Source organism: Schistocerca piceifrons, chromosome 2, assembly GCF_021461385.2.
Source record: "Schistocerca piceifrons isolate TAMUIC-IGC-003096 chromosome 2, iqSchPice1.1, whole genome shotgun sequence".
Taxonomy (NCBI): Eukaryota; Metazoa; Arthropoda; class Insecta; order Orthoptera; family Acrididae; genus Schistocerca; species Schistocerca piceifrons.
This window is the reverse complement of record NC_060139.1, coordinates 39075690-39088212: the sequence shown is the minus strand read 5'-3', so window position 1 is coordinate 39088212 and position 12523 is coordinate 39075690.

The following is a 12523-nucleotide window of genomic DNA, read 5'->3' as shown; positions in this document are numbered from 1 at the left end:
ATCGTATGAGTCGGGTACGTGTTTGAAATCAAACTCCCAACACTTCCACGGCGTGAATGGCTACGGTATCCGTGCGCTCTGGCCGGGTTTGTATAGCAACGCCCTCTCATGACCGTAGCGACCCCTCGTGACGTTTGCGACACCCGGTTCCTATGCGATTACTGATCCTTGTTGTATGCCCGATGTGCCTTGTCAGCCTGTAAACATTCTCTTGAATCACCCTGTACCACTTACCGGTACATGACGGAGGGTGCCTCGCACCACTGCTAGTCATTCCCTTTCATGGTCCACTCGCAAATGGAGCGAAGGAAAAACAATTGTCTATACGCCTGAGAACAAGCCTTAATTTTCCTTATCTTACCTTCGTGGTCCTTTCGCACATTGTACCTTGGCGGCAGTAGAATCGGTCTGCAGTCAGCCGCAAATGCTGTTTCTTTAAATATTCTCAGTAGTTTTTCACGAAAAAAACAAAGTCTTGCTTTCAGGAACTTCCACTTGAGTTCCCACAGTATCTCCGTAACACTCGCTAGTTGATCGAATCTACCGGTACGAAATCTAGCAGCACTCCTATGAATTCTTTCTACGTCTTGAATCCGACCTGGTGGAGATCAGCAGTATCAGCAGTGCTCAAAAAATGGGTCACGCTAGTGTTCTGCCAGCATACGCTGTCATTGGGAGAATTCTACGGAAGTGTACCTCATCTGTAAAGGAAACCATTCGCCTTCCCTACTACCGACCTTAAGTACTGGTTCCATTTCATTTTCTACATCTACATCTACATCTACGTCTACATCCATACTCCGCAATCCACCTGACGGTGTGTAGCGGAGGGTACCTTGAGTACCTCTATCGGTTCTCCCTTCTATTCCAGTCTCGTATTGTTCGCCAAGCAACACACCTCTAATGCCACATTCGAACTTCAGGGAATGGTTTTCCTACTCACTACGTCTACATTTTTCTGCATCTATAGCAAGTTGCCACTGATCACATCAAACAGAAATTCTGTCGAAGTCAACCTGTATTCTCCTACGCTCACTCAATGATAACACTTTGCCGTGTATTACAATGTCATTGCTAAACAGTTGCAGACAGCAGCTAGTCCTAATCCTCAGATCATTTATCTGTATAGAGAACAAGAACGGTCCTGCCACACTACACTACGACACTCTCGATGATACCCTGGTCGTTCATGAACATTCGCTGTCCAGGACAATGTACTGGTTTCGACAGCTTAACAAGTCTTCGAGCCACTCAGAAACATGGGAACATATTCTGTATGCTCGTTCCTTTGTTAACAGTCTGCAGTGCGGCGCTGAGTCAAGCACTTTCCGGGACTCTAGGAATACAAAATCTGCGTTTATGTATTCAACATTTCTCTGTAGTTGATACCTTATTTTCTATGTCGATGACTGTATTTTACTTTTTACTGGTATGTAAGTGCTTGAACAGAAAGTCATAAAAGGCTTCGAAATCGATTGCACGTAAAGTGAAAAACAAACACAGCTGCTTGGAAAATTAATATGGAAGCAGCCCGCGTGCTCCAAAGCAAATTATTGACAGCTCGACTCCCCATTACTCAGCGCCATGGAAGTAACAGGTGTACCGTACACATGTGTTCAAAGAGTTCCTCGATCTACACTTTCAAATTTTTTCTCCATCCAGTAAATTCAACAAATCTAGTGTCTAGTTATTTTTTTTAATACTTATGTACCGAGAATTTCGGAGCAATATCATACCTGTGTGAGGAAGGTGCAGTAGCTCGTGCACGATTGACTTTACTGACCAAGAGGTCTGTCAACAAAATTCAGGACATCTTTATGCAGTCGAAATTACAGCAGACTGTACTACTGTAAACAGTATGAATAAAATTAAAGAACAAAACATTCTATTAATAGAAGTTCACTGTTGAAAGCAATAATGTAAAAACCACCTTCCCAAATGAAACATGACGGCATCAAAAAATAAATAAACACAAGAAAACTGCTTCTATCTGGATGTAAAATAACGTCACAGTATTCGTACAAGATAGAAAGAAGAATCTTGCGAAACATATTATGTCCTATCAAGAAGATAAATGACAATTGAGTTTTGAGATCAGATGAGGGAATACACTCATTATGACGTAAAATAGTAGATGAGATCAGGAAAAGACGTGCTACAATGTATGGACATTCATAGAGAAATAAGGAAGACAGATTAATAAATAAAGGTCCACGGATTCTTCCGAAACAGAAATGCAGACAAAGAAAATGAGCTGGTAAACAAGATTACAAAGGACTTAGAAGAAATGAAGATCGAACAAGAGGCCTTACTCAACAGAGACAAATTCAGATTAGAATTCAAGAAATTCAAAGATTTTTCAGGAAGATAAAAGCAATCAGAAAAACAATCAAATGGTCAGATGTGAGGAAAAGAGCTCTTTTTGAGAAACTGAAAGAGTTCTGGAGAAGGAAAAGGAAAACAAAAATTTGTCTTAAAGTTCTATTTAGTTGACTTGAAACGGAATAAAATAATGAAGAAAACAATAATTTGTAGCATCATGAACTTTATCAGATTCTTTTTCGTTGCAGAACTTTCATGTGCGTAAACTGTGCGCTCATTTGATTCCCTGGTGTATACCATAGATGCTGTTAGGCTCTCCTCTTATTGACTTTTATGACTTATTTAGACTAATACCTCCACTTCGTACAAAGCTGAATAGACATTGCGATATATTTGGCTGATGGAAGACGTCTCCAATAACTCGTCCATCATCTAAAAACAACCGAAAACTCACCCACTTCCGTTTACCCTGTCCATGCGATGGATATCTCATCCGGGATAAGATCTATTAGTATTAGTAAGGTTTCACTTGGACACGCAATTTTTCGTCGGTTAACAATTCGCGCAAGAACGTAGGTCAATATCACTGGATATCAGCGCTTACACGATAGATGCGTGTTGTGTTTTTTGTCATTTGCTTAATCATCGTTTCTATTACATTTGGGGACATTCAGATTGTGTCATCGTTAACTGAAACAAGTAAGACTATTCCAACATCTCAGGAGTGAACCAGTTTTTTTCGCTGAACGAGGCGGTATAATGTGGTGTACTGGGCACAGTACCTGTGAATAGTGAGCTTCTAATCCCCGTCCAGCCATGTGAAATTTTATTTTTCGTCGTTTACGGTGAATATAAGGATGGTTCCTCTGAAAAGGATTCTCTTTGTCCAATTTGAGACTATCAGACGAGGGTAAACCCATTGTCCTTCCTTCCCTCTAGGATTTTGTCCACAACTCTTCAGAGAATAAGCGCGCATGTATAAAAGTTTTCTGTCGCGTTACTCTGTAACTATGTTTGTACCAGATATTCATCTTTTTACTCTTCATTACGCACCTATGAGGAAACACAAAAGGGCAAATTGTTTCATAAGTCACTTCACGGGAAAGTGAAGAACTCGGAAATTCTTCCAATGTCGGGAATACACCGAGTCAACCAGTTAAGAAGTCACGTTGTTACAATACGCAATTAATAATCGGATTAGGTAGACACGTGGCTGGAAATATCTTTCCAGAATGTGGTGTTCCTTTTTCTTTTGGGAACATCGAATTACGTTCACACCACAGCGCTAGATCCTCTACTATTAATACAAGTTATTTCGAAGTAAAGGCATTAATTACGATTCAATCCATAGATTTTAGAGTGTTAATGTAGACAGTTAATCAACCGACGAATTCCGCTATTTTTGAATTTTCGAAATTTGTGGTAAGATCTTATGGGACCAAACTGCTGAGGTCAGCTGGCCGCTGTGGCCGAGCGGTTCTAGGCACTTCAGTCTGGAACCACGCGACCGCTACGGTCGCAGGCTCGAATCCTGCCTCGGGCATGGATGTGTGTGGTGTCCTTAGGTTAGTTAGGTTTAAGTAGCTCTAAGTTCTAGGGGACTGATGACCTCAGATGTTAAGTACCATAGTGCTCAGAGCCATTTGAACCACTTTTTTGCTGAGGTCATCGGTCCCTAGGCTTACACACTACTTACTCAAACTAACTTACGCTAAGGACAACACACACACTCATGCCGGTGGGAGGACTCGAACCTCCGACGGGAGGAGCCGCGCGGACCGTGGCATGACGCCTAAGACCGCGAGGCTACCCCGCGCGGCCGCTATTTTTGAGATTATTGCTCAGGATAATGAGCTTTTCGTGACAATGAAATCAGCGATTTACTTCTTTTCATGTGAGCAATTATTGCGAATATTAAAACAATAGTGATGCATGCATATAGAAACGTTATGAGAGAAACTCTCCACGCTACTATGATTCAGTGTTAAATCACCACAGTTTCGACTGGAATAAACATGGTTGCGCAGTGTGCATAATCTCAAATAAATATTATACATCGGTGGGAACCCGGTATCGTCACTTGCGCAACTGAAAAGTGGTAAGAACATTTATCTGAGATGCGTTTCTTTTTTTTTTTAATTCCTGCGTTAAACAGATAAACAGTTCTCTGCGTTTATTATATGCATCGTACGTAGAGCACATGGTTGTGCGTTTTTTAATTTACAAATGCCTCGAAAATGCGGGAAACCTCGGGAAGACAACAGCGTAGCGATTCGTGGAATCTCCTGAGTAATGATATTCGGGTCGCGATTATTTAATTTCTTATCGCAGTTTTCAAGTGCGCTGAGATACGGTGGGCGCACAAGCGTAGAACAGCGAGTAGTGTGCCTGGTTAATATTGCACGCTAGCTGCCCTCTTTCGCAAATGGAAACCTGCATTAAGCTAGGTCGCAAAAAAGAATGGAAGCTTATATTTGACTTTCGGTCGACATGGAGGTCATAAGAGACGGAGTACGAGCTCCAGTTAAGGAAGGATGAGGAAAGAAATCGACCGTCCTCTTTCAAACGAACCATCGCGGCATTTGCCTTAAGCGATCTGGGGAAACCGTGGAAAACCTGAATGACGATAGCGGTATAGGGAACTGAACCGACGTCTTCCAGAATACAAATCCAGTGTGCGAACTATTGCCTACTTTGCTCGGTACTAGGTCGCAGGGAACACCCGAATATTTCGGAGAGGATACGGAAAGAAACTTCCAGCTTACTGGTCGAGACGCAGTTGTGTTATCAGCCATTCATACCACTCCGTGACATTTAGTGGCAGATTAAAACTGGGTGCCGTACCGGGACTCGAACATGGAATCTAGTCTTCTACATCTTCATCTACATCCATACTCCGCAAGCTACCTGACGGTGTGTGGCGGAGGGTACCTTGAGAACCTCTATCGGTTCTCCCTTCCATTCCAGCCTCGTATTGTTCGTGGAAAGAAGGATTGCCGGTATGACTCTGTGTGGGCTCTAATCTCTCTGATTTTATCCTCATGGTCTCTTCGCGAGATATACGTAGGAGGGAGCAATATACTGCTTGACTCTTCGGTGAAGGTATGTTCTCGAAACTTCAACAAAAGCCCGTACCGAGCTACTGAGCGTCTCTCCTGCAGAGACTTCCACTGGAGTTTATCTATCATCTCCGTAACGCTTTCGAGATTACTAAATGATCCTGTAACGAAGCGCGCTGCCCTCCGTTGGATCTTTTCTATCTCTTCTATCGACCCTATCTGGTACGGATCCCACACTGCTGAGCAGTATTCAAGCAGCGGGCGAACAAGCGTACATCTACATCTACATCTACATCTATACTCCGCGAGCCACCTTACGGTGTGTGGCGGAGGGTACTTATTGTACCACTATCTGATCCCCCCTTCCCTGTTCCATTCACGAATTGTGCGTGGAAAGAACGACTGCTTGTAAGTCTCCGTATTTGCTCTAATTTCTCGGATCTTTTCGTTGTGATCATTACGCGAGATATATGTGGGCGGTAGTAATATGTTGCCCATCTCTTCCCGGAATGTGCTCTCTCGTAATTTCGATAATAAACCTCTCCGTATTGCGTAACGCCTTTCTTGAAGTGTCCGCCACTGGAGCTTGTTCAGCATCTCCGTAACGCTCTCGCGCTGACTAAATGTCCCTATGACGAATCGCGCTGCTTTTCGCTGGATCATGTCTATCTCTTCTATTAATCCAACCTGGTAAGGGTCCCATACTGATGAGCAATACTCAAGAATCGGACGAACAAGCGTTTTGTAAGCTACTTCTTTCGTCGATGAGTCACATTTTCTTAGAATTCTTCCTATGAATCTCAACCTGGCGCCTGCTTTTCCCACTATTTGTTTTATGTGATCATTCCACTTCAGATCGCTCCGGATAGTACTGTAACCAACTTCCTTTGTTTTCGGATTGCATTTCCTTAGGATTCTTTCAATGAATCTCAGTCTGGCATCTGCTTAACCGACGATCAACTTTATATGATCATTCCATTTTAAATCACTCCTAATGCGTACTCCCAGATAATTTATGGGATTAACTGCTTCCAATTGCAGACCTGCTATATTGTAGCTAATTGATAGGGGATCTTTCTTTCTATGTATTCACAGCACATTACACTTGTCTACATTGAGATTCAATTGCCATTCCCTGCACCATGCATCAATTCGCTGCAGATCCTCCTGCATTTCAGTTCAATTTTCCAGTGTTACAACCTCTAGATATACCACAGCATCTTGCGCGGAAAACTTACAGATTACGGCATACAGGGGTTTGTGATCTTAGTTTTACTTCCGGCATTGCCCCTCCACTTCCCAAGATTCATGGAAGTTGTCCTGCGAACGTTGCAGAATAAGAGTCGTGGAAGCAAGAATATTGAGAAGAAATGGCTCATCCGAAGCCGGTAGACTGTTTCTGGAATGACACTTTTGTTCAGCTGAGGAGTCTGCGACTTGAACCGTGCCCGAATGGCTCAGTCGGTAAGAGCACTGCTCGCGAAATGGATTGGTTCCTGATCTGAGACCGGCTCCGCCACATAATTTCAAAATACCAAGAACGTTTGAAAAAAAGGCGCACATTCCGCTGCAGGGTGAAAGATTCATTCTGACTACTTCAAGAAACGTTATAAGTAGGCTCCACTGATTTAACTCCTACAACTGTGGTATCGTCCTGCAGTCGTTTGTGCACTCCATTAGCGTTACAACCATTATTCATGCGAGACGGGCAGCCGAAGTGTAACGGGTAGTTGACGGATCGAGTGTTGGCGGAGGAGGTGTTGACATCGACGACACCGAGCCACAGCTGTGGCGGACAGGGCGAGGCCGCATTCCTGGCTGTGTGTGGCGGCTGGCGCGGCGTTTGTGCAACGGCCGCTGCTGCGACAGCTTTCCGGACCGCCGTTGCGAAACGCACGCGCCGCCGCCGACCTACTGCCATAGCGCGCCGATCAGCCGCCCTCAGCTGACCGGTCAGCTGCAGGTGGCGCTCAGAAATTCGGCCGCCCCCGATTAGCAGACTCTGTAGTCAGCACTGTGCCCATAATGCGACATTTGTACGTCACAAAATAATTCTTGTGGTTCCTGTTTCTGTTACAGTCAACAATTCAAAGACGTGTTTGAAACAGCCCTTCATTCTAGTCTATATTCTGCAACTGTTTTCTTATCTGCCTAACTACTGCTCCCTACATCCATTTCAACCTGCATACTGCATCCAAGGCTCGGAGTTCTTCAATTTTTACCCCTTCCGCTCTCCCACGCTGCCCTCGACTGGCAAGTTAGTTCCTCGATGCGTAAGGTCGTGTACTATCAAGGTGTGCCACAAATTTCTTTTCCATCTAATTCGATTCACAACCTGCTCATCAGTCGACCTAGTCATCTGATCTTCACTATTCTTCCGTAGCTCCACATTACAAAAGCTTCTACTCTCTTGTTGCCTGAACTGTTACTCGTCTACGTTTGATTTCTTACCAAAGCTAAACTGCAGACAAATACCTTCAGAAGAGTCTTCCTAGCACTGAAACTTATATTTAATGTTGACAAATTTCTCTTTTTCAGAAACATTTTTCTTGCTGCATTTTATATTCTCTACACCTTTTTTGCAGCGTTTTTATATTTTATCCGTTCGTCAGTTACATTCAATATTTCGCGTATTAGCATAGGGTCTTTAGTGCGCCGTGTCGTTTTTCCTTATTTGCTCCTGTGCTGTCTTCACCACTTCGTCTCTTAGGGCTATTCATTCGTCGTCGATTCTCTTCCTTACACCTGTTTCAAAGCAAAATGAGGACAGTGGAATGTAGTCCAATTAAGTCGGGTGATGCTGGGGGAATTAGATTAGGAAATGACACTTGGAGTAGTGAAGGATTGGTTCAAATGGTTCTGAGCACTATGGGACTTAACTGCTGAGGTCATAAGTCCCATAGAACTTAGAACTTCTTAAACCTAACTAACCTAAGGACAACACACACATCCATGCCCGAGGCAGGATTCGAACCTGCGACCGTAGCGGTCGCGCGGTTCCAGACTGTAGCGCCAGAACCGCTCGGCCACCAGCGGCCGGCGGTAGTGAAGGAGTTTTGCTATTTCGGGAGCAAAATAACTGATGATGGTCGAAGTAGAGAGGATATAAAACGTAGACTGGCAATGGCAAGGAAAGCGTTTCTAAAGAAGAAAAATTTGTTAACATCGAGTATAGATTTGAATGACAGGAAGCCCTTTCTGAAAGTTTTTGTATGGAGAGTAGCCATCTATGGAAGTGAAACGATAAATAGTTTAGACAAGAAGAGAACAGAAGCTTTCGAAATGGGGTGCTACAGAAAAATGCTGAAGATTAGATGGGTAGAACACATAACTAATGAGGAGGTATTGAATAGAATTGGGGAGAAGAGTTTGTGGCACAACTTGACAAGAAGAAGGGATCGGTTGGTAGGACATGTTCTGAGGCATCAAGGGATCACAAATTTAGCACTGGAGGGCAGCGTGGAGGGTAAAAATCGTAGATGGAGACCAAGAGATGAATACACTAAGCAGATTCAGAAGGATGTAGGCTGCAGTAGGTAATGGGAGATGAAGAAGCTCGCACAGGATAGAGTAGCATGAAGAGCTGCATCAAACCAGTCTCAGGACTGAAGACCACAACAACAACAACACCTGTTTCATTTGATCGGTGCCTATGGTTTCTTGAAACTCTCGACAACTTCTCTTTCTTTAACGTATCCAGGTCCCATCTCCGTAATTTACTGCCTTCATCCAATTTCTTCAGTTTTTACCCACTGTTTGTAAATTGTTATCCGAGTCCACGCCTGCCACTGGGAAATATTTTACAGTCTACAGTAGTACAAGTTTATATGCCAACTAGCTCTGCAGATGATGAAGAAATAGATGAAATGTATGACGAGATAAAATAAATTATTCAGGTAGTGAAGGGAGACGAAAATTTAATAGTCATGGGTAACTGGAATTCGTCAGTAGGAAAAGGGAGAGAAGGAAACATAGTAGGTGAATATGGATTGGTGGGAAGAAATGAAAGAGGAAGCCGCCTTGTAGAATTTTGCACAGAGCATAACTTAATCATAGCTAACACTTGGTTCAAGAATCATAAAAGAAGGTTGTGTACCTGGAAGAATCCTGGAGATACTAAAAGGTATCAGATAGATTATATAATGGTAAGACAGATTTAGGAACCAGGTTTTAAATTGTAAGACATTTCCAGGGGCAGATGTGGATTCTGACCACAATCTATTGATTATGAACTGCAGATTGAAACTGAAGAAACTGCAAAAAGGTGGGAATTTAAGGAGATGGGACCTGGATAAACTGAAAGAACCAGAGGTTGTAGAGAGTTTCAGGGAGAGCATAAGGGAACAGTTGACAGGAATGGGGGAAAGAAATACAGTAGAAGAAGAATGGGTAGCTCTGAGGGATGAAGTAGTGAAGGCAGCAGACGATCAAGTAGGTAAAACGACGAGGGCTAACAGAAATCCTTGGGTAACAGAAGAAATATTGAATTTAATTGATGAAAGGAGAAAATATAAAAATGAAGTAAATGAAGCAGGCAAAAAGGAATACAAACGTCTCAAAAATGAGATTGACAGGAAGTGCAAAATGGCTAAGCAGGGATGGCTAGAGGACAAATGTAAAGATGTAGAGGCTTGTCTCACTAGGGTAAGATAGATACTGCCTACAGGAAAATTAAAGAGACCTTTGGAGAGAAGAGAACCACTTGTATGAATATCAAGAGTTCAGATGGAAACCCAGTTCTAAGCAAAGAAGGGAAGGCAGAAAGGTGGAAGGAGTATATAGAGGGTTTATACAAGGGCGATGTACTTGAGGACAATATTATGGAAATGGAAGAGGATGTAGATGAAGACGAAATGGGAGATATTATACTGCGTGAAGAGTTTGACAGAGCACTGGAAGACCTGAGTTGAAACAAGGCACCGGGAGTAGACAACATTCCATTAGAACTACTGATGGCCTTGGGAGAACCAGTCACGACAAAACTCTACCATTTGGTGAGCAAGATGTAGGAGACAGGCGAAATACCCTCAGACGTAAAGAAGAATATAATAATTTCAATCCCAAAGAAAGCAGGTGTTGACAGATGTGAAAATTACCGAACTATCAGTTTAATAAGTCACAGCTGCAAAATACTAACGCGAATTCTTTACAGACGAATGGAGAAACTTGTAGAAGCGGACCTCGGGGAAGATCAGTTTGGATTCCGTAGAAATGTTGGAACACGTGAGGCAATAATAACCTTACGACTTATCTTAGAAGGAAGATTAAGAAATGGCAAACCTACGCTTCTAGCATTTGTAGACTTAGAGAAAGCTTTTGACAATGTTAACTGGAATACTCTCTTTCAAATTCTGAAGGTGGCAGGGGTAAAATACAGGGAGCGAAAGGCTATTTACAATTTGTACAGAAACCATATGGCAGTTATAAGAGTTGAGGGGCATGAAAGGGAAGCAGTGGTTGGGAAAGGAGTGAGACAGGGTTGTAGCCTCTCCCCGATGTTATTCAATCTCTATATTGAGCAAGCAGTGAAGGAAACAAAAGAAAAATTCGGAGTAGGTATTAAAATTCATGGAGAAGAAGTAAAAACTTTGAGGTTCGCCGATGACATTGTAATTCTGTCAGAGACAGCAAAGGACTTGGAAGAGCAGTTGAACGGAATTGACAGTGTCTTGAAAGGAGGATATAAGATGAACATCACAAAAGCAAAAAGAGGATAATGGAATGTAGTCAAATTAAGTCGGGTGATGCTGAGGGAATTAGATTAGGAAATGAGACACTTAAAGTAGTAAAGGAGTTTTGCTATATAGGGAGTAAAATAACTGATGATGGTCGAAGTAGAGAGGATATAAGATGTAGACTGGCAATGGCAAGGAAAGCGTTTCTGAAGAAGAGAAATTTGTTAACATCGAGTATAGATTTAAGTGTCAGGAAGTCATTTCTGAAAGTATTTGTATGGAGTGTAGCCATGTATGGAAGTGAAACATGGACGATAACTAGTTTGGACAAGAAGAGAATAGAAGCTTTCGAAATGTGGTGCTACAGAAGAATGCTGAAGATAAGGTGGGTAGATCACGTAACTAATGAGGAGGTATTGAATAGGATTGAGGAGAAGAGAAGTTTGTGGCACAACTTGACTAGAAGAAGGGATCGGTTGGTAGGACATGTTTTGAGGCATCAAGGGATCACAAATTTAGCATTGGAGGGCACCGTGGAGGGTAAAAATCGTAGAGGGAGACCAAGAGATGAATACACTAAGCAGATTCAGAAGGATGTAGGTTGCAGTAGGTACTGGGAGATGAAGCTTGCACAGGATAGAGTAGCATGGAGAGCTGCATGAAACCAGTCTCAGGACTGAAGACCACAACAACGACAACAAGTCCGTCTAGAAATATCTATTTTACCATTGTGTAATCTGAAACCTTCTTGTGACTCGAGGTCTCTTCCACGTGCTGAACGATCGTCCATGATTCTTCAGTACAGTATTATTAATGATTAAGCCGTGCTCTCAGAGACGTTCTACCATGGGCTTCGACTTTCATCTATTCCCCACTCCATTCTAATATTTTTCTCCTTTTCTTCCATGATATACTACCGATTTCTAGCCCTGCAACACAATTCGCTTTTCATTTTCCTGAACTATCTAAATAATTTATTTTATCATATACGTAGAAAGTATGACATGTTACCACAGTTCACAACGCCCACACTGGCTGGAGGTCATCGCCATTGCTAACAGTTCAGATGCTTTCGCCTCCAGTATCTTTGTCTTCATATTTTATAAGCACCCACTATTCATGTTTTGCATGCGTAACAGTTTGAAAACAATTATTTCTATTGCACAATAACACTTACAACAACTCTTATCAGACGTTTGTGGAGCATACTTTACTTAGTTTTCACAAAAAAATTCTTTGTATAGTAGTCTTACAGGAACTAACGGAATTCATAACACAACAGTAATCTTAAAGCAACTGAATTTCCTCAGAAACAATGTTCCGATCCGTAATATATATTGTTAGGCAGTCTTCCCGTCCGAACGGTTATATTTACCTCGTAAAAGGCCCTTTAAGCGCCGTAAGACGTAGATGTACCAGACGTTCATGAAGAGTAACGTTTAAATTCTCGCCGCATCATCCTAAATT